Raw genomic sequence first — 25,233 nt, forward strand, 5'->3', positions numbered from 1 at the left:
AGTCCTTGTGCATTCCCAGAACAGAACCACCAACTAGCTGAGGTTGGCAGGGGCCTCTGGAGTTTTCCCTTGTTCAACTGCTGTGCACAAGCAGGGTTGCATGTGTTCATAGCAGCAACTCTTTGTCCAGAAGACAGCTAAAACAACCCTTTGGTTCAGTTTAATTAGAAATGCAATTAAAAAACCCACAGTCCTGCATGTTAATTGGTCAAGTCAGTGAATGGTCAGTTCTTTCCCACACGAAACCATCAATTTTCACCTTCATTACAAATCACATGATAATCCCTGGCTTTGCACAGCCCTCAGCTAAACTCATACCTCATCTCAAACTTGGCTCTACTTGGATACATTCCTCAGGGGTACCCTAAAAGCATTTTCTGCTACACAGAAGACAATGAGCAAATGAGTCAACATACAACTGGGTGTGAACTTGTGCTGCTCTTGACTACCTATTCATTTCTCTAAGTGTAAATCAGGAACAACCCCACTGCTGTCAACTGAATTACATCAAAGAAAGCAAGCACACACAGCCTTCTAAATGAAAGAGGCAGTATCAAGTTTCATAGCTTGCATAAAACACTGCATGTCATTAAAGGCTGAGCAAAACATGGGTGTTTCATGTCCTATTTATTAAACCATACTTGCTGTCCTACTACAGGAACACCACAAAAAAGGCATAAGTCTCCCATACAAATGCAAAACTACTTGTTTTTGGAAGTACTGTTAAAACTTACACTACTACACATATCCCTTTCATTAAAGGGATCAGGAGAAAAAGAAACTGAAAGAAAATAGAAAGACATGGGAAAGGATACAAGACAAAGTCTAAGATGCATAGCAGATAATGAAATAAAAAGGACACAGGATTATGATTCTCAGAAATCCATAGTTAAGCTCTGGATAGAGCACCTGCTTTAGCAGAAACGTCTCCAGCAAATAAATGGCCAGCAAAGCCACCCCTATGCCAAGTGCCCCACACACTTTGGGAAAGCAGGGATGTGATTCACATTGCTGCTGAGAAACTCAGCTCCTCACACAGATCTCATCACTGTGTTCCTTGCTCTGAGACTGAGCATCAGCTGGAGTGGTCCCCTTGCTGCTGAAACTTTCCCTGCTCTCCTGTCTGCAAAGTGTCTCAAATCCTTCTCGCTCTGCATGAGAAGAGGACAAGAGAGATACCTTGGTGACTTGAAGGGAAGAAACAAAAGGTATGACTCAGAATTATTAAACTGGAAGGACAGCTGCCTAAAGGCCAGAAACTGTGTAGATAAAACCACCCATTTGGGTGAGCCTTTGTGGCATCACTTCCATTATGGTTTTCTGCTTTTGAAAGGAGCTTTGGAGAATACAATTACTCAAGGCCTTTGATGTTTCCTCATGAGTTAAACCACCACTAGGACAGCCCTGCAAGTACTGGCACAAATTTGTTTTCACTTACAGAAGTACAAAACCTCTTTAATTCCTCTGCTAATTCTCAAGTTTCTAAAGAATCTGCTTTTACTGTCTGGTCCACACCTGCATCCATAGGCATCTCCTGGACTGATCCTGTATGCCTTACCTAGAGTGCTCATTCCTCTGCCTCATCGAGAACATTTAAAATCAGAGTGGGGAGCAGGGCAGAATTCTACAGCTAAATTATTCTGAAGTCAAACAAGGAATCAGTGTGTTTCCAAAGATGGGGACAGCAGTGTGCAGCTCAATTTTGCAAGGAAAAAGAAAGTTGCACAATGAACATGAACACAGTCCAAGCATGTTCCACCCAAAGCTTCAAGTGTTCCAGCTGCAAGAGGAAAGGAACTGTCTCTTTTGTTTGACATGCTGCTAAACAGCTGTAAACTTTTCTTGGAGTACAAGCATGCTTTTTCTCTAGAGGGATGCAATCTGGGTTACACAGAGAGATGACTTTCTAAAAGTAACATATTTCCTTATGCTCTCAATGCACCATGTGGATGATATTTGGGATGTAAGAATTACAATGCTGGACCAGTGCTCCCTCTAATCTCGCACCCCATCCTCAGATATAGTGGACTGCAGACAATGTAATAGATTATCTCCATTTTAAATATTTTTCTGCGCATTTCGTTCCTTTCACTCAGCAGTTTCACTGACCATGAGGCTTATCATCTTAGGACAGGAGCTGTGGTCACTAACATCTCTTCTGCACAACCAGGAGAAGAAGGATATTTAAGTAGACAGACAAACAGCAACATTTGTATTTCAGGCTTCAGGCCACAGCCTAGGAAGAAGCTCTTATGTAAGAGAGTAACTTCAATCATACATATAGTCCTCAAGAATCTATACTTGAAAATTAAGACTGCATTTCATTATTTTTCTGGAGGGAAGAAGCCTATCATTTCCTCAAGTGATGAGAAATAGAAGCATTCCAAAACAACTGTATCAACATTATTGTTTAATGTCCATGTTTCTCAGTTTGGCACTTCAAAAATACCATTAAACAGTCCACCTGCAGGACTTCCAATACCACTGATTCAAGGTTTTCCAATCATTCATGACTATTTAAATGCGAAATGAAAACAGAATAAAAACATAACACAAGCAAACCCCTTTGGAGAGCAAAATTAACAAAGAGCCCCTTCTGTTATTAAAGGTATTTTCCAATCACACCAAGATTTTTTTTTCTAGAAGGAAGAGAACTAGGCCCTTCAGCCCAATGGTAATTTGCAAATTAGAGCGTGGAAGATAATAAAGCAAAAAGGCATAGTGATTCAGAAGAGAAATGTCACCTTGCTAATAACTATTGTTTGTCTATCAAATAGGTTCATTAGTGAGGATGATTCACAGCAAACATCACTGCCAGTTTACCCAACAGTATTTAGTTGTAGTCAGGAACAACTAGATGATTTCCTGCAATAAAATGTCAGTTCAATGCTATTGCTGTGAAGGTTGAAGCTGTGTCCAATGAAGACCAGAAACACTCTTCCCACCCCCCAGCATGTCAAGAGGGCAGAAGTCACACCTCCTCTTCAATCTGCCAATGAGGATTTGTTGTCATTCTAGCAAAAAAATCTGCCAACATCTTATTTTACAAAAAGGCCATTTCAGCTGATGCTTTTCTGAATATAATCTATTTCTTTAAAATACATGAAACCATTTGTTCACTGAAAACTAGCAACTGTCACAGTGGCTCTAAGGATCAGTATCCAGAAACCACAGGAAAAACCTAAAGGCAATTTTTCAAATACTTCCTATTTCCCAAGATCAGAGTACCTGATGTGCTCATCCTAGAGTAACCAGGTTAACATTTAAAACATAACCAGCAGCCATTCAACACACAAATGTAATGGGAGGAAAATCTAACTATTGCTAGATCTGACTTGTACAAATTGTGTTTCAGATTCCAAATGACTCCAAATGAGGCTAAGTTCTCCGTGTCTTTTGTGAACTGTTACTACCTATGGGAAGGCAGGTGTACCCATCTTCCTAATTAAATATATAATCACCTCACTGCAGATAGTAACCAGGGCACCTGTTTTCAAGCACCAATGCACATTCTCAGTTCTTTATTAGGAAACCCACCCTTTGCCCTCTGTGTAGATTGCATGTTTCTGCCTTTATGCTTGCAGAATGTGCAGCTTCCTTGATCCATTCCACAAATCAGATTTACAAATTTCATGGGGAAAAAGCACTCCAAAACTAACACTATCACCTGAGAAACAGTAACTGTCACAGCATGACCCTGCCTTTCTGCCTTGGCACTCCTAAAAACCTGGCTCTCAGAATGCCTTTCAAGGCCAATTTCTATCATCATAGACTCATATCTCACTCTCCTGTATGATGTTAACAGTTTTTTGAAAGATTCACAGATTCCTAAGACTTGGGAAAAAAAGTTCAAACAGACTGAGATTGGTTTGAAATACACACATGACTTGCAGCACAACATTTCCATTGCTGAAGCCAGGATTTCCACTTGCATTAGTGGATAATGACTGTTCTAAATTACTCCCCTCTCATATCTCTACCCTCCAAGCTTTTATTTGGATCCCATTTAATTTGCTCACTCTCTCCACACATTCAGACCTCCTTCACTAACACCAGGCTGGACAGTGCTGGACACCCCTTGCACACTCAGTGTAAGTCTCCTCAGCTTTATTTACTAGGTAAGCAAATTATCAGGCAACTACTTCTGTGCTCCTAGATCCCTATGTGACATCAGCCTAAGTGTTAGCAATGTCAGGAGCACAATGTTGTGGCTGCAGTAATACTGAATTACTTGGACCTGGCTTGAACTCAACAATGATAACCAGCACAGGCTCTCTCTCACTCTTTTCTGCTCTCATGCAGACTTTATGATGTGGCTCAGAAGCTTTAATTCAAGGTGATCAGATGACATGTTACCTTCAGGCCTTTGCTGGTGCCTTTTGGAACTGCAGCTTGTCTTCATGTAAGAATCGTGACAGTAACGCTTTTTTCTTCTTAAGAACAAATAAATTAGGGGAGAGGGGAAAAATAAATAAAGAGGAAGTAAAAATAGATCTGGCTGGAGACCAGAGACCACAAGAACTGGCCTACAGGAAATTGTCCTCATCAGTTACTAGATAGAAATTTTTTTCCCACGTATTATACATATCATGCAGGGACAGGATGGTTTTACACTCACTCCAAAAGGCAAGTTATCACAGGACAACCTAACTTACAATCTTATACGGTTGGGAAGAAAGGGAACAGACAGGCTGTCTGTTTCCAGTTCATACCAGCAAAGCATGAAGGATTCCAGAAGATGCTTTGTCCATTTTGTTTATTTGCATTAGCAAGTTTCAGTTACTGAATTTTAAAATAAAAACATTAAAATGTTTCAGTCAACAAAACACTAACAGAAACGCCATGAAACAGAGGTGCAGAGCCCCTGACTTCAATGGCTCTACTCATACAAGGGGGCATTATTCACAAGAGCTCACTCATTCAGGTCTTTACATGCTCTTTCCTTGCAGAAATATTGCATCTATTTTCACTGTACCACTGTAATTGAGCTTAATAGCATATTGCTTAACCAGGTCCACAGCTACAGGCAAACCTTTTAATACAAAAATTTCCTAACTTGCCAATGAGTGCTTTCGTCGCAGAATGAGGAAATGTTTGCACAAATGTGGCTGCTATTGCAGGGTGCTGTTGTCGGTCTAAGCCATGAATGAAAACAGCTAAATCTCCTCCCAAACAGCTTTGGTGATGTGCAATGGTAATGACAATTTGGCTGTATCATCTGGCTAGGACTTCAAGCAGCTTTTACTACTTACTCCTCAGTGCTCTACAGGCAGTAAACCGGAGGCTTCTCTCAAACCATGCCAACTCTTCTCTGAAAGCTTTATTTTATGAAACCAGATTTCATAAAATAAAAACACAACAGCAACACTACTAATGCACATCTAAGGACAGACTTGCTGCGTGGCTCTGCAGCATGCTAAATGTATTGTTACACTGCTTGAGGTCACCCAGGAAACCAATAGCAGAACTGGGCTTGGAGCACAGCCTGCCTCAAACCCACTCACCTTTTCTGCTGCCACGGGACCAAGATCAACAGAAGTATCACACTGTGCTCTACATCACAGTGTTCAAAGCCAGTCATGGTCACAGATGCACATATACGTGCACAGCAAACTTAGAATCAATCCTGATACCACACTAACAAAGAACAAGAAAACCTAGGACTTTTTCTACCACTTGCTGAGCTTCCCTGGCCTCACTGACCCAATTTTTCAGGCTGGTTCTACTGTTTCCATTACATGGCTCTGAACTACCATTCCTAGAAAAGCCATTCACCAGCTTTCTAGGAACTCGGGAAGGAACTCCCCCATCCCCAGCACCTTTTTTCTGTTAAGGACCATATTCTGCTCTCCACACACACACACTAACTAGCACCTTCTTCCCCCAACACTCCCACTGCTGTCCTGCAAATCCCATGCTGCAGCAGTTTGGCTCTCATGCAGCCAGCACAATAGTGAGGGACCAGCAGCAGTGCTAAATTACAGAAGTTTGCTGGGCTGAAGACATGGGTGTGAAGGCCAAAATCTAGACCATAAGCATGGTCTGAGGAAGAAGTTATATGAAGCTGCGAATTTAAACATGTAACACCTAAAACATCTGGTCTAGGAGTGTAGGTGAGTTGGTCAGACTCCCTACCAGAATGTAGAAGTATGTGGAGGTGTTGTCACCTCCTGGTGCTCACTCTCAGAATTATCTAATAGTCAAAAATTACACTAATTCAGATGTTAGGCTTTAAAGTAATTCTTATGCCTCGTTTAGACCCTTCATAATACAATCATGCAACAACTGCTCCTACAGCACTCTAACAAGTATCTTGTTCCACTTGCTATTTTAAAAGAAAAACATCTCAAATACGTATCCCATAGCATGCAGAACTGTGCCTTTCCCAAGTACTTGTCATGAAATTGATATTGAAAGCTCAGGAAAAATACTCAGGTCATACTCCTGTTTGAGAACAGAAATCCATCTTCCAACAGCCAGCAAACAGAAAAGGGGATCTGGAAGTTATGTTTACTAGAAGACAAAAGTTCAAGATGCTTAAGACACTGTCTTTCCCTTTATTCACCTGTAGCATTTAACACCCAAAACCAATGCTGTTTTCTCTGCATGAAGACATGCTCTTACAAAACGTGGGGCTGAACATAATGTCTCTCTCCACTGAAGTCTTTAAAACAATTTCACACCCTGCTCATCAAGAGGCAGCTCAGGGGTCCCCAGACCCCCACAAGGCTCATGCCTGCTAGACTATGCCCTCACCTGGGGAGACAAGTCGTATCCTGTATCACACACAGCTACAGAGTACTGCAAACTGTGAAAACTGTAACAAAAGATGGTTCTGATAGAACCTTGAAGTTTTTCACCAACTCTTTATGATGCCTTAAGTTTTAGCTTACATATTTTCCAGATTTTTTGTATTGCATTAATATATAACTCTGAACTTCATACAAAGTGTTAGCAAGTTCTCATGATGGTTTAGTCAGACAAAACAAACCTTTTGCAGCCTGAGAACCAAGGACACCATTGCAGCTTCAGGCCCAAGAAGTATAAAGAACAGCAAACTGAGCAGAGTAATCTGGGAGGATGGGACTTTATAACCTGAAGCTGTAATTGGACAATTAACCCCAACATGTAAATGGACCAAAACTTATAAAAGTGTGAAAACATGTGGCCCATTATCCATACTGGGTGTAGCCATGGCCAGGCTCTTGTAGTGCCCAAGGTGTATCCTTTGAAAGTATTTTAATAAATGCCTGCTTTATTCCTTTAACTCTGTCTAGCCTCTGTTCTAGGCAGCCTCTCAAGGCACCACTTCTGTGCAGACCATAGTGTGCTAACTTCATCACACCCAATTCCTCTGAATTCAAACTAGCACACAAGGTGCAGTCAGTCACTGTCAGCCCTGCTCTCCTTGTCAAGGACACCACCAGAATACAACACCTCTGGAATCACATCTCCAGGCAGCTCTGGCAGTGCCCCTGCCCTGTCCTATGGCATGGCTCATTTACCAGGCTCTGAGCACTGACCTTTTGGCCGTTTAGTTTTCCTAGCTGCTGCACTCCCTGCAGCTCACACCATCCCCATCTAACCTCATCATGGTAAATAGTCACAGCCTGTTCTCTGAGCTTAGGCAACATTTTAATCTGCACCGCTTCATTTGGCCTAACTTTCCTAGATTTTGTTACTCCTGCCTGAATAAGCTATTTCTACAACTCTACATGACTTTTTTTTCCAAGTTCTAATACCCATGAAATGTCTTTTCCACTCTATCTCCTTCAGCACCTAGGAAGCATACAAAGACCTCAGCAGCTAACCTGTCATAGATCAAAACATCCCTGCTATTTACCAGTTTGTTTCAAAGCAGAACACTACAAGGATCTCTGCTTTACCCTAAGGAGCAGAAGAAAGGTCATGTCTTCTACTGTTTTCCTGCTGATAATCCAAGCAGTCTTTCCTTTGCAATTTGCAATCAGCACTCAGAAATTCTGTGGTTTAAAAGCATGACCCAGCACAACCACATTACACAAGACCAAGAGGAGACACACAATCAGAGGGGCTCTGTGGAGCAACACAGTGCCCCATAAAACACACAGACTGTGTGTCTCTGAAACACAAGATGTGTATGGGGGCAAGAGCAGTGTCCATTTCCCAACTCACCGATACACCCTGGTCCACTGCTCACTGGTGGAGAAGAGGGTCTGCAGCAATACTTGTTTATCAAGGGGAAATCAGAAAACATCTCCAGAGGAGGGCAAGACTTGAACAGGAGAATTAAAGACAGCTTGAAGTCACAGTGATGAATGTGACAGCTCCCATGCAGAGTCTACTGGCATATATATTGAGACACACAGAAACCTTCAAAACTTAGCATACTTGCAGAGGAAATCAACCAGAGCTGAAGAAAATAGTCTTTCTAGAAATGCAAGTACCAACACTTCACAGGCTGTTTCTTAGGATTTCACAGCTGAAATATTTTGTTCAATCTGCCTGGAAAACAGACCCAGAGCAATGCGACCAGACTAGGTCCCAAATTCTTTCATTAACACAGCATCATTTTTGCTTATCCCCTGCTCCCAAGAGTCTAATTTCAGACTCATAGGGTAGATAACAACGTTCTGAGATGTGCTGCCCTTGTGAAAGTTGGTATGAAAAACACTCTGTGGGCTTACATCTCCCTTCATTATGTCTGCACCTGCAATGGCAAAACTCAAGACTTTCACCCCATTTTCTCTATGTCTTTCAGATTCCACACAAGCCATGACTGAACTCATACCTAAATTCCAACTAATGTATCTGTATATAGCTAATTACGGAGCAATTACTGCTTCCTGATGAAGGCAGACACAGCCTAATAGAGGCAGGGCAGTGTCTACCCTGCACTGACTGAGAAGAATGCACTGACCACCCCCTTGACCTCACAGCAAGGCTTCAGCCTGCACTGAGCATGACCTGGCTGCAGGGCTGGGTCATGCTGCCCACTGGTAGAAGGTTCTGGAAAATGCCATCTCCTGCTATGCCTACAAAGGACTCTGTGCAAGAGGGAAACCACAGGATTTGGGACAGGCCAGCAATATTTCCAGACCTTTAAAGTTAATCTTGGACTTTCCTGCTCAAAGACTCTAAACTGATGTTTAATATAGAAAAATACCCCACTGCTTCTTATAAAACTTCTGGTCCAAGTCTCAGTCATTCCACTTAAAGTAAATGTCCTTTCTTTCCCCCCCTTGCAAGAGCAAGTTTTATCCACAGTCATGCACTTTAAAAATGCCCTGAAACCACAAATCACAGTTGCTGTGCCCAGACACATGATTCATAACCACAATAAACTTGTCTGAGGCTTGCCTATTCTCTTCTGCATTGACACTAATTCTAAAGATGAGGTGCAGATTGCTTCTCCTGCAAATATACTCTGTAACCTTGAGGAGACCTGGGTAACCTTCAGCCTCAGCTTCATTCCTCAGCTGCCTAAAAAGATTATAGTTTAATACAGACTGTATCAACTACCTCAGTGGCCAGCATCCATGATCCATGCTCCCAAAGAGGAGTGCTTGCATCTTCAAAACTCATCTTCCCAATGAGAAATACAGGAAATGGTTCCATGCACAAGAGCAGCCCCCTTGTGCCAGTCAGGTCTTTCCTCAGCCATGAGGACTCACAGAGGAAGGCTGGGTAAAGTCAGCAATAAAGGAAACTGACATCCTGCTCCTGACTTCTAGCTAAAAAATATCAGACTTTGACTCTACTTCAAAAGAAATTAGCTACCATACAGCTTGTGCAGGTAGCCTGCAGGGTCTAAATGTCACGTTCTCCATGAAACCCACAGGTCTCCTCCAGCTCAGAAGCCTCTCCATGCACAGTTCAGCAGAATATGAACCTTCTTGCCTGCGCAAACAGGCTGCAAGACCCACCCATCTTTACACCTGCTGCCTTCATTGCCACCACATGATACAGAACAGTTTGACTCTGGGGGTCCTGGAGTGTGTCCTCCCACCAGCAGGGAGCTGGGTCTGGGCATCTCCTGTTTCTCTTTTGACTGCTCTCTGGCCTTTCCAGCCAGGGATAACCCAAGCACTTGGGCAGCTTGAGTTCATCCATCAGGTCCTAGCACAGAACTGGGTAGAACGACTGGCAAGCTGCTTCTGTTTGCACATTTGGTTTTATCATCTTCCTGAATGGAGGCTTTTGTAATGTACATCAGTGGAGTAGCCAAGAAAACAGAGTTGCTTCAGCTGACATGCAGCAGAGCACACTTTCCTAACCTCTTTCCTTCAAATGATTGCAGTTGCACCGAACACAGTGAAAGCAGTATTTTCCCACAGGCATGAATAGATTATAGCATTTCTCTGAACTGCAAATTAGTCTATTCTTATTTAATGATTAGCACTGCTGCAGGAACAGACCAAACAATTCAAACTCAGCTCTAGATTTGGTTCTGAAAAACCCTTTACATGTAAGGTGCTCTCCCTGGTACTGCACTTATGAAAACAGAACCACTTTTGTCTGTTCACTGAGACACCAGAAAACCATTTTAAACAAAGGGAGGGAACTGCCTATGATAAGAAGAAACAAAAAAAGCCAAGTTCTTGCACTGCAGTACTTTTGTGAGACTTGCTTCTTCCATCTCACATGAACCAGATGAACACTGAAAGCAATTTCACATCTTGTTCTGTCAGCACATGGACACCTAAAAAATCCCAAGATGTAGAAGACACACAGAAGGCTTTTTTCTACTTCTTTTGGTTGTGTAACTACAGGACATAGTCATGACACTCGTGCTATTTCCCACACTGCCTCTGAAGAAATTAAAGGCAAATAACATAAAAAGCACAAAAGATACTGGGAAAAACACACTTGCTACATTTGTGTAAATACAGGATATCTTTCAGGTGGCTGGCTGGCTGTTACAGAATCTGGTAATATTCTTTACAGAATGGCTTAAGTAATTCATTTTCTTAAATGGTTTATTTGCATAAGACTGTGAGACACCTGACAGCAGGCAAAAAGCAGCTGCATCAGCAGGTGCCACGCTGATCTCAGATCTCAGTGCTGATTATCCGAAGCAGAGATGCTGGTCCCAAGGAACACTTAATTGCCTGCTCACAGCCCCCAACTATTCTCCAAGTTCCAGCACCACCTCCTCTGCTGTGCACAAAAGGCACTTTTTTTTTTTTTTTCATTCCCAGAAAGGGCCAGGGAATGGCAGTCTGGGCCTTCTGCTGCCCATACAGAATGCAACCGTGCTGCCCAGGAGGAAACATGCCAGACCCTGTTGGCATAGATTCCAATGGAATCCAGAAGGCCAGACTTGATACAAGAGATGGGTTAATGCTATGGAGAGCAAGCAGAAATCATGGAGTTATGCTGGTCTGTCATGCCTTCCCAAACCTTAGCACTGAAGCAAAGATGAGGTTCCTCAAAGCTGAGCCCTCACACCATATCTGGCTCTTTCAAAATCAGTCAGCACTGCACTCCCAAACAATTTGACCAGCCTATCAAAAAGAAAACAAACCCTCCACCACATGCTCACTATTACTGCCAGGGTCCAAGACCAGTCATAAATGGAAAAGGCATAAAGGCTTTCCTGTTGCTATGCTACAGATGTTGTTCATATCTTCACGGGGTATTTCTGAGACTCAGGAGCCTGGTTTGGCTGGCTGTAACTGCATGAGGTTGCAAGTCTCTTGAAATCAATGGACATAAGCAATTTCAGAGATAAAAAAGCATCTGGCCCTGCTGCTTCAAGGCTTCTAGCAGAAAAACAACATGCAAAATTGTATTCTGACATGAAGAGCTTGAGTACAGCAATCCTTAGCTTCAGCTCCTGCTTATTATGAATATGAATAATTGTCAATACATAACACTGGCAGAATCAGTCAGAATTGTATTTACAAGTCCAAGCTTCCTAGCCGAGCTCCCATGGTCCACATATGAAACTTGCCTTTGAATTTGCTTGAAAAAAGCATCAGCTTTTCATCCAAAGCAGTAGTTCCCTACTTGATGGGTTGGAGTGCACATGTTCTCCTCCTGAGCACATTGTAAAGTGGCTCAGAGGCATGCACCCCTACTCTAATTAGAAACAAAATACAATTTCATGCACATATCTGCCCATACTGTTATTGTTTACACTATGAAGCTATTTCTCAGTAGTTAGATCAGGATAAGCTGCTAATTAAGATGTACAGCAGGAAAAGCCACTTTGTGGAAGAAACAAAAAAGCACTGCATGAGGCTCAGGAGCTTGGAATCTGATTCCAGCTGGGTCACAGACTTGCCTACTTATTGCCAGCATTAATTAATAACATTAATATCCTAATGTTCCTCATTTCCTCAGATGCAGACTGAAAAAACGAACGGAGTTGCCTAACGGAGACACTTTGTATTTTAGGACTGGATCTCCAAGCATGCTCCTTCCTCACTGCCCCAGCTACGGAACAAAACACCTGCACAAAAGAGTAACATGGCATTTTTCTGACTTCTAAACTTGGCCTCCTCATCACAAGGTGAGCAAAGACACAGAGCTGTACACTGCTGGAGAACAGGGGCTTCCCTCTACCCACATTCTTGGAGGAGTTCAAACTCATTTGTGACTTCTGCACCTTTACTCCCACCCCACCTCCATAGCAAGAATTTTTGTGCAGGCACTATTTCCTGACTGGTGTTTTTCCAAACCAGGTCCAAAAGCCTTTCTCAGATGTAAACATTCAACCACACAGAGCCTCACCACCCACCTGGCTTCTAACCCCATCACACATATTTCCTTATTCTTTTCTATAGAAGGATTATTATTTAGTTCAGCAGGTACCTCAAGGAAAAAAAAATAATTATCAGAAGCTTATAAAGCTCTGGATTTCAAATGCAGCACCATTGTGAAGCACTGAATCTCCCCTGAGATTCTCACTGAAATATTTAGAAAGATCAGTCTGAGTGAGACAGCTCTGTCGAAAGCACGTGAATCAGTTGAACTCTTTCCTACAGCTCCATACCACAACTAAACCTCTCCTAGAGGACTTAAAAACTTAAAAACACTTAAAAACTAAGGATTGAGTTTTTCACATTTTCAGCCACACCGTTCCCATTGACTATTATTCAGATGATGTGTCTTAGGAAGCTGAGCTCAAAGCAACCACAACAATGAAGTGTGAAGAAAAGCGCATTTATATGAATGCCTGGCAATGTAAAGCACCACAGCATTTGAATTAGAAACCCAGGGATGGAGAAACACAGCAAAGCATCAGCAGCCCCATGTGCCAGCAGTGGGTAAATATGGACAACAGAGACATGGACACCTAAAGAAGTATTTTTCTCTTTTTTAATGAGAATGAAAACATTATCCCATCCCCTAGAAGTGTAGAGTTGACTTGATTTTATCAGGATTTGAGACACTAGTCTTAACTGCCTAGGAATTATAAACTTGACTAAGTTATTTCAGCTACACAAAAATATCCAGATATGTAATACAGGATGTATGATTTGTATATTCTTAAAAGTGTTATAGGTTTCATTCATACAACAAAACAGCTGGATATTATATATTATTTATATATATTTTTACATATATATACACACACTGTATTATAATAGCAAAGAGGAAAAACAGTTCCAAGCAAAACCAGCTGGGTTTCACATGGAAGTCTTAAAGTCAGCAACTCCTGTATCGATACATTGCTCAAATGAAGTGAATTCTACAGTCCACCTTTCAAAGTCTGAAAATCAAGAATTTGGTAAATGGCTTCCCATTTATACCATATGCTTCCAAGGTGAGAAGCAACACACAAAAAAAAACTATATTACTTTTAGATGATGAGGCATGTTTATTCCTGCAGCATTTAAGAACTGGAAGAAAAATAACTGATTCTTCCTATGACTGTAAACTCTTTTTCCTCAGGATGTCAACCCTTTTATCTTACAGACCTGGCCACACCAGAAAATCTGACATTGCCTTTAGGCAGAGCTCCAGTGAGACATTTCATGCAGCCCTATCAGACAGAATAGCTTTAAGCCCGGTTCTATTATTACTGGTACCAGTAGGAAAAAAAACCCAAAACGATGAGTAACTTTTCTGGAAAAAAGCTTTTTGACATATCAGTTGTTAAATGGTAACGTGTTGAGACACCTGTGAAGACGTAAGAAATGGAGATAAAAATCTGTGGCCAGGATATGAGCTGGGGCTCTAAGCAACAGAAGAGCTTCTGCCTCCGAGTGCTACAAACACTGAACACCCTCTCCCCACCAATAATAAAAGACACTGAAGATGCAAAGGCATTACAGCCACTATTTTCAAAGGCTGTAACTGAAGCAAATCTTGTAGATAAAGATAGTATCTCCTACACCTGGGGGGGCAGGGAGAAAAAACGCACACCCAAAAACCTTTCAGGAATAGAAACTTTAATCCGGGTCATTACCATTCACCTGCAAACATAACTATTTTTCCTGTTGTATAAAATAGTCTCATAGAAGATATTTTCTATCTCCAAAGAGACTTATCTTGCTTAATTTAAACCTTTCAGGCTAGAATTAAATGGCATAACATTTCTTCATGACTGTCTCAGAACACATCATTGCTGCACATCACAAAAAAGGTCTGGCTCCTACTCGCATTGAAGTCAAAAGTAAAACTCCTACTTTCTGCTCTGTAGAAGGGTCTAATCAAAACTGTTTATCCTATTGCCTTCCAGCCTCCAGGTATGATATGCAAGAGGAAGTAACGAATATGGTTTTGCCCCACTGAATAAAATAAGGTTAAAAAGTACTATAAGGGCCTCCTAGCTGGAATAGCAATTTATTCCACATAAATGAATGGCATCTCAGAGTGACTGAAGACTAAGCATTAAGTAGAGGCAGATGCTTGTAGTTCTACAATATGCTGTATCCTTTTAAAAGAAAAGTTGTGCACCACCTGTTCCTATCTTTTTTTTTTCTTTCTTTTTTTTTCTGAAGACACTGCTGGCAATGGAATTAGCCATTAAAAAACAACCCACAAACATTGACTTGGTTAACTAACTAGCACTCAGGAGCTGCTGGCGTCAATAAGAACAGCTTGCTCAGATACTCCCTCAATAAATAGCTTGCTAGCCTTTGGGATTCACATCTGGTGTTTGGTAGAATGGTAACCCCAGCATTTGGTATTACTCAGAAAGCTGCATCTATATATGTCATACGTAATGGGAGAAGATGAAAAGTGGTCCTTAAAAGAACACCTATTTCTGTACATTCCTAATCTCAGGCTTTGGGTTATTTCAGCAAGTGGAGTTTGGACATGTAACCCAAACGCATCTCAAAGAGAACCAAACCACAACCCAGTTCTGCTGCTGTGCAATAACAACAGACTTGTGATGACTTGAGTAGAGCCATGCCAATGAGAAATCTGGTCTGTTAAACTTCATGCCACAAGCACACCTGCTTCAGAGTCATATGGGTGCCAGTTGGTTTGTCTGCAGAAATTCTACAGCCAACACCTACATTCATCCCACTGTTTTCCTCCCCTGGTCCCCATCCTACCACAAGCTTCTGGGAAAGAAGACATCACACCAGCATCTTTCCTGCTTTTCCACCTACAAACACAGGGAGCATCACACAGCTGTGCAAGGCCACAAGCTGGGGCTGTTTGATGTCACAGTTTGATGGCCTCCATCCTGAACTGCTGGATGCAGACTAGGGCATGTGTTTTTCTAACTCAGCAGCATAGTGGCTGGACCACAGCCCTCCCACTGCCCAGGGCTAACAGGATTGCCCACTGAGAGTGCAAGACAGCGTGCTGCACATCCCAGCAAAGCGCTGCTGGGGGCAAACACCACAGGAGAACTCTGCATGGAGAAACTCTCCCTCTGCCCCACACCCCACTGCAGGGCTCCTTCTTACAAGAGGAGAACTTGGAACAACAAGACAAGGAGCACTTCCAATCAACTGGAATGCTGGCATGTATTTTTGTGGCAAGATCAATTTTCTTATGACTTCAATGTAAATAGTGAAATCTTAGTCTAAATAGCTTCTGCCTCACATGATTCTCTCAAAGAGATTCTCTCCAGAGGATGTTGGATGTAATAGCAATGCCTTCAACAGGAAGGTCTAGCTTTCTCTTCTCTTTTTTCTTAATTTTAATACAAGGAGAATATCATACAGAAAACCTGTCACAGAGAAAGAAGTAGGGCCCAAGGATAACATCCTGCTGTTTGACCATGTGGACTGTTCTCACTCCTCTGGGCCACATGTGACATTGCTTTTCTCAGGAACTTCCGAGTTCCTGAGAGTTGCTGTGGGAGCAATTTGAACTGCTGAATCCCTTTACACTTTCTGTTCCTAGCAGGAGAGAATGGTAGTGGTGCGTACAGATGAGCAGCTCCGCAAAACAACTTGAGGTGCATAATCTCACACTGGGAACTAGAGAACCAGTACACCCTAGTAGGATGAAACTTCGATTTCTCCAAGAGATCAGGTGCCTTATTACAGTTCTTTATTTGCTGGGCTACAGCAGATCACTTGTACAAGAGGAACAGCCCAGACCGGCAGCAATTTAAAGACAGAAGTATTAAAGACTCCACAGTGTAAGTGGTGATACCAGTTCTTGTATATTTTAAGAACAACACGAAGGCAAATGTTCAGCTAGCTCTGTCTGTTTATAGGGCTTCTAAGAACACCAGCTCACTCACTTCTTTCATTCTACATAGTCTGTATGTTTCTTCTAGAGTCAATGGAAATAGAGAGGCTCTCCAGAAAATGGCTCAATCCCACACGATCCTCCCAGCTTCCTGAGATGCTCATCCACAGTCTCTGCATTCTGCAAGAGGTGAGCAGGGTAAGCACGCTGCTTGCAAGTAGTAATGACATAAAAGGGACTAATGTTAGGCTAGGCAATGCAGGTCTGCAGACTTTCAATAAAATTCTCTTCTGTTTTATGTTCAGACCACAGACAAATTCACCATTATTAAGTACAGGCTTTGGTACCATTACGTACACTTCGGCTGTTCTTGTGAAATATTCTGATTTTTGTAGCATTTTTTTTTTCCCCCAGGTTCTCAGTAAAAAACAACAGTTCTGCTTACATTTAATATTTTCTTTTGAGGATTGGGGTTTATTGCCCTTCAAGTGTGAAAAATTAAGTAATATTTATGATCAACACATGCCCAAGTTTGTAGAGACAAGCCTGAGACAAACAGTATTGTTTTCATTCCTTTGTGCAAGATACACTGCTGTATGATGAGCAAAGAAGGTGCTTTGGGGCAGTTCAGAAAGTGATGCAACAGACTGAGACCAATAAACAGGTGAAGAGCTTCACTGTGCCATTATAAAGGTTGTATACACACCTAAGAGAGGGTTATAAGACTAGCAAGACAAAAAAAAAGAACTGAGCATGATCTGCATGTGTCCTAGATTCACATGGAGAACAAAGAAAGAGAAGAACAAAACCTAATAAAATTGAAAAAGTTTGATATGTTTAAACAGCCTTGGTGCAGGACCACTCCACTAGTCTGTACTGTGTGTTCAGCTTAATAAAATGAGATTTAGACAACTGATTCTTTAATTACAAGAAGGTCTTTTGCTCTCCATTTATGCAAGAACACAGCTTCTATTGATGAACTGTGAGCAGCTCAAATGCAGCTGAGAGTACCAATATTCTAGGCACTGGAAGAACTGGATTACCGCTCAATTCTGTGAGCAGACAGAAGTTTGCCTGCTCCTTTCAGCTGAAGTTCACCAGCCTGCTCTGACTTTCCTGGTTACACACATAAACTGTGATAAATCTTTGGTAAGACAGACAGCACATTCAAACCCTGCCACAAAGACTACTGAAGCACAGACCAGCACAGTGAAATGCAAAATGAATTCTCTTCAACTTCCCTGTTGCTCTTTGCAAAGAGCACCTACCAAACAGCTTTGTCTACACTTCTAGCTCAGATCTTAGATAGTTCCTTCCTATTTAAAGTTTTGGATTTGACCTTATTACAGCTTTGAAAGACACCTCTCTTCCTGACCATTTAACTTTCTGCCCAGTGATCAAGTTCAGTGACATGCAGAGGCTGACAAGGAGCAGATAAAAGAAACCTCGTGTCCTCACTGAAACAAAAGCTAAGACCACTTCTCACTGGATAAGGATTAATAACATGAGCAGGACCCTGGCAGTTTCTACTCAAGAACAATGACAACAGGAGCCTTGCTGATAAACTCTCACGTTTCCCCTGATTCTCCCACTGCAAGAGAGAAGGCTTACATGACTGTGGCAATTTTTTAAAACATCTTGAGATATACAAGTGGTACATCTGCACTGCAGCTTGTCACAGCTATAACGCAGTATTTCAGAGCTGGTGACAAGAAACACACTCTGAAATAGCAGCAGGGAGATTGCTGCTCTGCACTGAAATGCTGCTGCTCACTTTCCGGCTGTGGACACACCCTCCAGAAAGACTCACGCCTTCACACAAAGGAAAAAACTAGGACCTCCAAGAGAGAAAAGTGAGGCTGCAGTAAGAGCAGCAATATTGTCACCAGAAACCACCCTCAGCACAAAGACACAGGCAACACATGTCCCAGTTTTTACTCCATTCTCCACACTACAAAGAAAACAAAAAAGAACCAACTACAAAAAAGGTAAAAACCAAACCAAGAACAAAATCCAACTTCACCATGGCTGTGCAGTGTCACCAGATAAACCTAGTGCTTAAAAACTTAACTCTTCTTGGAAGAATGACCAAGTAATTCTTCTTCCAATAACCAATGGACAAGTGAAAATGGTATTTATCATCTCTCTCTGTTGCTGTTTTTCACTTGAGTCATTCAAGTAACTAAAAGCTGTCTGCACCCATTACACCAACTCCCCTCTGAACAGATAATACCAGGGGTGCAAGTGGGAAATCCTGGGATCAGCACCTCTTTGCATCTGGACTGTGTTACAAATGTGTATATCCTATAAACAACCTCAATAAAACATTTCAACAAAACAGAGCAACAAATCCTCAGACAAGGTGAGCATGTGGTGACTAACACACAAGTGATCAGCAGATGTTGCAGGGAAGTTTTTTTCTAACTGTGAACTCTAAATTTGAAGTGTGAAAAGAAAAAAATGCCACGTCACAGATTCAACTTGCAGTGCTTGTGCTGAACAGCAGCAGCTCAACTCACAATGACAAGAGGACATTTCCTACAGAAAAGATGTCTACACAAAAAAGTTGGCAAAAACCCCAAATGTGTTTTTATTTTCATTTGTTTCCACATCTGTGCCTCAAACACCTTCACCACGCAGAGCACAAAAAATGCACCTATTTTCTTTGTTTAAAACACCATTACAATACATAACTCATGTACATGCAGGCATAGGAGGAGTCCTGTCAAACTATTTCGGTTTGTTTGAACAAGCCCCAGAGATTCATTAGGCAATCCATCCCACTAAAGTCAAGATGCAGCATTTCCAGAGCTCTAAAATGACTGATATGAGACCAACAAAAACAGAAGACCCACCTTGCGGTGTTGTTGTCACCTTGTCAGTCACAGGATATTTTATTTCAGGTTTCCACAATCTGAAACAAAACAAAAGCTCTCAGTTAGTGGCAGCTGTTAAAGGGAAAAGCTTTATTTTTATTATATGAATTAAAGACTCGTGAATTGCAACATGTTAATAAGAAAATACCTTCCTTCTCTGCTTTTAGTAACATGCACCAAGTTAACACCAAATGCTCTTTTCCAGTGGCTAGAACCTCTCTTGCCATTATAGCTCATACCCCTTGATTTGCATCAGACCGTGTCTTACCTAAGAGCCCAGGCCTCCAGAGTGCCTGTTTTTGTATAAAGTGAATATCCATGGAAAAGCTGATTCCTCTGAAGCACAGGCTACACTATGGTGTCTGCTAAAATCAGAGTTTCATATAAATAACTAAATCCCTTCCTTCTTTACAGAAAGAAGATGATCTGAAGGCAGAAGACCTTTCAGGTATCATTGGGGATGACTTCAAAAATTAGAAAAGAAGCTAACAGCAACAGCCCTAAGTACAAGGAGTCAGCAAGCAATGCAGATAATACAACCTGATTTGCCAAAAGTGTCCTTGTTGACAGGAATCCCACAGTTACACTACACAGTAACAACTGATGTGCTTACAAGCTGCAGACCAGACTGATGGGACCTATTAATTCGGTATCAGGTAACATGGTGTCATGTACCACAGAAAATCTGCAGCAGGGAAGTGCTGTTGAGCAGTCACAGAGAATTCTCTGGTGCTACAGCTGCTTTACTGCAGGAGCCTGGGCATCTCCTTAACTGCCTTGTGCTTGAGTTGCTAAACATATTTTACAATGGGTATAATAGCATCACAATGGCATAAACAAGTACTAATTATTGCTTTGCAAATCCTGGGAATGACTAGGCAAGGGAGAAGCACCTATAAACTGCAAACTTGTTGGCATTTACAAATTGCATTGAATTGCCCAAGAAGGAAGAAGTACAGACTTCCCTACCCAGCTTCATGTCAACAACCAACAAGAGGATAATTTTCCAGCCTGTCATCTTCAATCAACATGAACTTTACCTGCAGAACGAACTTCTACCAACATGTGGGTAACAAAACTCACAGCTGGACAAAGCTAATTAAGATACACATTGCTTCACAGGGAAAGACAGGGAGAAGATAAATGTCAGCAGGAATAAAAGCACCTTGTACTTTTAGGGAACTTTGTTACATCCCCCTGTACCCATAAGCATAGGGGTTGTCACTGAAAGCAGTGGGAGTCTCATCTCTGACTTCACCTAAGCTAGAGAAGAAAAATATTTACTTTCACAGAAAGGTAGAGAAGAACAGATTCAATGTCTTGCCAAAGTTAACAGGAAGCAGCAGCTGAATCATGAGCAGAAAGCAAGGACCCCATTCCTCCCTCCTTCTTTTAAGCATGGGACAACTTTCCAAAAAAAGACTTAAGTCTCTACAGCCCACTGCTGTCATAACTGAGGATGAAGATGGAGGTGTAACCAGGAGAAGAGAAGAAGGGAAGTCAAGCTCAACAATTTTTTTTTCCTTCCTCTCAACACCAGCAAATGAAAAGTCAGTTCTTACAATATACTGGCCAGGCATGGAACTTCTTATCTTTGGTTAATTCCATATGTCTGAGAAGAAAATGAGCTGTAAGCCGGTTAGACTCACTAAATGGCATTTGTCTAAGGTGCCACCCCCAGGTGCAGAGCCATGCATCAAAGATAGAGCATTCTTTAGGAAGCTGCAACTCATCCAGACAGTATTAGTAATGGTCAGCAAAACACAACCATGTAACAACTCATACGTAATATTCCCCTCTTGAGCAAAACCCCATTCAGCACCCTCTGACCTCCAGTTCACATCCAAACCAAGAGACAAGGAGGAATGGTACCAGCAGGACCCCATTTCTCAAGCTTCTGATGAGCAAATGATAGACAAGCACACAACCCTAGCACCTCCAGCAAGCAGAATTTCCATTTTTTTACAGCTTGGTCCACAATTATTTACTCCAGACCCACCCTACTATCTGTGGTCACAATAAAAGGGAAACAGATTTGTTGCTAAAATGGCCATGAAACACCAATCAGACACCAATTTACACTCCTGCTACGGTTACACTCAGTTAACTCCACTTTAAAAACATCAAGAGTTTCCAAATCACAGCCCTGACTCATGCAGCCTGTGGTGAACAGGGGACATATTCTGGAAAAGACGACTAATAAAATACCATGCCAACTGCTTGACTCAGAGAAAACAAGATTAGCACTGCGACATGTTGGCATTTTGACTTCTGAATACTTGCTGGATGATAAAATCACGAGCTGTCTTTAAAGTCTACACTGAAGAAACTATCTACCCCTTTCCTGTAACTACAGTGGCCTTTGCTAATGCTGTCAGGTTTTATGTGAAGTTGGTATTCCTGCAGAGAGTCACACTGACAGCTCTGGTTACCCAAGTCTTTCACTAACTGCTTTCCAGTAAGATCCCATATGAAATTAAAGATGTCCAGTGTTTTCCACCTTTCAGTATACACCTGCCTCAAGAGATGGGCACACACACACTATAATGATAGCTTAGCTTATCCAAAAAATTCATTGGCATAACTGGATACATCTTCCAACACCCTGGGGACAGTTCACTTCAGAAGATGGAGCTGGTTTAGCTAAAAGGGAGAAACTGTTAGGAAATCTGGAGGTGGAAGATGGATCGAGTAATGGTGATGACGAAATTATAACGTCAACTATTCAAATATAAAGAAGGAATGAGCAGAGCAGATTAAGGGCAGTGAATCTCAAAGAATAAAGACTTTATTCAACTCCACACAGGTCAGTAAGGCTTCACAGGATGCCCAAAAAGTGCAGAAAAGTGCTAGAGGTGGAATAAAAATACAGAAAAAACCTGTTTTATGGTAAAACAAAGGTGGGACATCAACTGACTACAGTGCTGACCAGAGAAATATGCTTAAAGAAGGGATTCATGTAGGAAAGTCAACTTAAGCAGATAAAATCTTACTAATTTTTTTTTATCATTAACAAACCCCAACCAATAGACTGAAACTAACCATACACTAACAGAGGAAATGAGGGAAGACCTAAAGCACTGCCATAAAGCACAGAACCACCAACCACCATAAAAAGGAAAGAGGATGCTAACCACACAGGGAATTGGAGACCTGTCAGCCTGACTCAGGCTCCCAAAACAAACTGTGAATTAGTTATAAATATCTGAAAGACAAATGGTGACATCAGCAAATCTACTCCTGTAAAGAACCAACCAAAACAAACTGGTCTGACCTGGTTTTCTGTTATAATATAGCATATTTACTGGAAAAGGGCAGCACATATATCCTAAATTCTTTTGGGGGGGGGGGCAGGTGGTTGAATGTGTGCTCAGGGGGTTAGGGTTAGTGAGCCTGAGGCTCACTTCCTTGCAATTATTTGTGTGAGCAGACAGAAAAAAAAACCTGAGCTGAGAGAGTTTATGAGTATTTCACCACATTCCAAATCATCCAAAATCAATGCCATGGAGCTCACTGATCTACAGTGCGGCTGCAGAGGCAGCAAAAAAGGAAATGTTTCCACATACAGCTTCACCCTCTTATTTGAGACCCAACAGGCTGATCCCAGGTACACAACACTGCTTAGCCAGTGCAAGCCCACATTCCTCTCTGCTGTGCTGGCTCTTAGGTGGAGGCAAGTCACACCCCACGCTAATAGCAAGGTGAACAATTGAATATTCAGCTTCCACTGAAGAGGTGGTTCCTAACAGGTTCTCCAGAGCTCTTCTGTCAGAGCCATCAACCTCATACTGTTAAGTGTTGTCTGACACACAGACATGCCTTAGCCCAGGAGATAATCCTACAAAGTATAAAGCTAGCAGTTGTTCAACATGTCTGAAAGACTTGCAAAGGCGATTTAGGCTAATCCAACTAAATTAGGAACCCTCTGAAGCTGTCAGTTGCCTTCACTGGACAGTCAAAAAGAACCAGGTAAACAGGATGGAGATATTCTGTGATGGGAACCTGCTGCCACCACCAAGATCTGCATTGTACCTCTTAAAATTTCTTCCAACCTTGTGTGTTTATTGTTCTTTGATCTGCTCACTGAGGATAATGGACAGCCTGAGATTTTGGTTGTTCACCTGCCTGCAGGCAATGAAGCTGAGCTGCAGGAGCTGTCTGTGGCTGCACTCTGAAGGCCTTAGCCCTGAAGGCACACTCAGCTTAATGACATTTTGGACTGAGGTTCACGTTTGAAACCTACTGGTTCAGCAGCCTGCTCACTGCAGTCTATGTGAAGAAAGAACAGAATACTCTACCATTTCCTGAAAAAGACAGAAATTTCAATGCTCACTTTAACTGACCTAAGACCATTCTTCATCTGCTATGGTACTTTTTTATAGCCTCTCTTACCACTTCTAGTGAAATGGAAAGTTTAATGAGTTCTAAAATCCCCAGAATATATGAGATAGTTTCTCATGTGCAAACAATCTGTGGCTCAAAACTGAAGTGGCAGTAACATAACAGATCTGTAGGGCATCTTCCCTGCTGTGCAAAAAGGGAGTAGATACACATTGAACACTTTTAATGGAAGCCAAGAGCCTAGTTTTCCAGGAGCACATGCCCTTTCAACTTTAATCTGCCAATCTCAGGGACAGGAATTCACACAAAAAGTACACTGAGCACTGTCGGTATTTCTGCAGTGGAAGAGCCTCAGAGCTTCTGTTTGGTTTTCTAGATGATCCTGTTATCCATTTTTCTAATGTTTGAACATATTTTCAAGGGTGCAACTCAAAACACTGCAAGGGTACCAACAGTGCAAGACAACATGTAACAAACAAAAAACCCTGACTTTGAAGAGAGATCAGTGCTGTTACCATTGCTCCTATTCAAGTAATTCCTTTATCCTCACAACAAGGTACTTCTGTTACTATGAGCCTGCAATTTTTTAATTGCTCCCCATTCTCATTCACAGAGCAGTTCTGATTTCCAGGAGTTTATTCAGTTTATCCAGTTGCAAGCAACATTAAACCATATTCTTTTATTATCTTAAAATTTTCCCATTTATTGGCATCAACATTGTAAGAGTTAGCATGATCAGCAGCTTTCTGTGAGGAAAAGAATTACCTGAATTTTTTTTCTTCTTCCATGGGATTTCATACTCAAAGGCTTGACTCCTAGCTAGGACAGGTCAGCATAGCTCTACCAAAATTTCAGGAAATGCCACCAGTTCACAGGAATTAAGGATTTATCCCAGACACTTGTGTCAGGAAACAACAAAGTGAGTTATTCTTTTCTCCATAGTGATGAAAACATGCCTGAGAAGTCTCTTTGCTTTCTTTTGCTGAGAATCTACATGTTCCTAAAAAAATCCTCAAGCATTTCTTCTGTTACTCTCACATGTGGTCCTGAGCCCACAAAGTCATTTGGAGCTTCACCACTGACCACCACTTTCCAACCACATCACCACACTCAGCCCTGCCAATCACAACTTTCCAAGAGGAAGTACTAAATGAACAGCCTCCCTTCTCCATTACAGGCTCCTACTATTTTAATGTCCAAACACCTCCTAGCCTATAATCTTCACCTTCCCAATTCTAGCATCATGCAGCAAAGGATTAGTTATCCCAGCACACAAGGGTTACTGAGGCACAAATAAATTAAGTTATTGGTTGCAAGTTCCCTCTAAAATCCTTGGGAGTATTTACAGACCTCAAGTCAGATGACATCCATCACATCCATCTTAGCTGATGCTGAGTTCTTATCAAACAAGCTCATGGCAGCTACA

General features: G+C 41.8%; 1 protein-coding gene across 1 annotated transcript in view; it reads right to left on the reverse strand.

Annotated features, from left to right (window-relative positions):
• The window catches only part of MAP2 (microtubule associated protein 2), a 226,405-nt gene that overhangs the window by 158,246 nt on the left and 42,926 nt on the right, over positions 1-25,233 (reverse strand). The window contains exon 2 of the mRNA XM_041411690.1: positions 19,446-19,504. The gene's annotated coding sequence lies outside the window, so the exon portion shown is untranslated. The remainder of the gene's footprint in view (positions 1-19,445; positions 19,505-25,233) is intronic.

The sequence above is a fragment of the Onychostruthus taczanowskii genome, unplaced genomic scaffold (assembly GCF_017590055.1).
Source record: "Onychostruthus taczanowskii isolate IOZ18803 unplaced genomic scaffold, ASM1759005v1 scaffold37, whole genome shotgun sequence".
Classification (NCBI taxonomy): Eukaryota; Metazoa; Chordata; class Aves; order Passeriformes; family Passeridae; genus Onychostruthus; species Onychostruthus taczanowskii.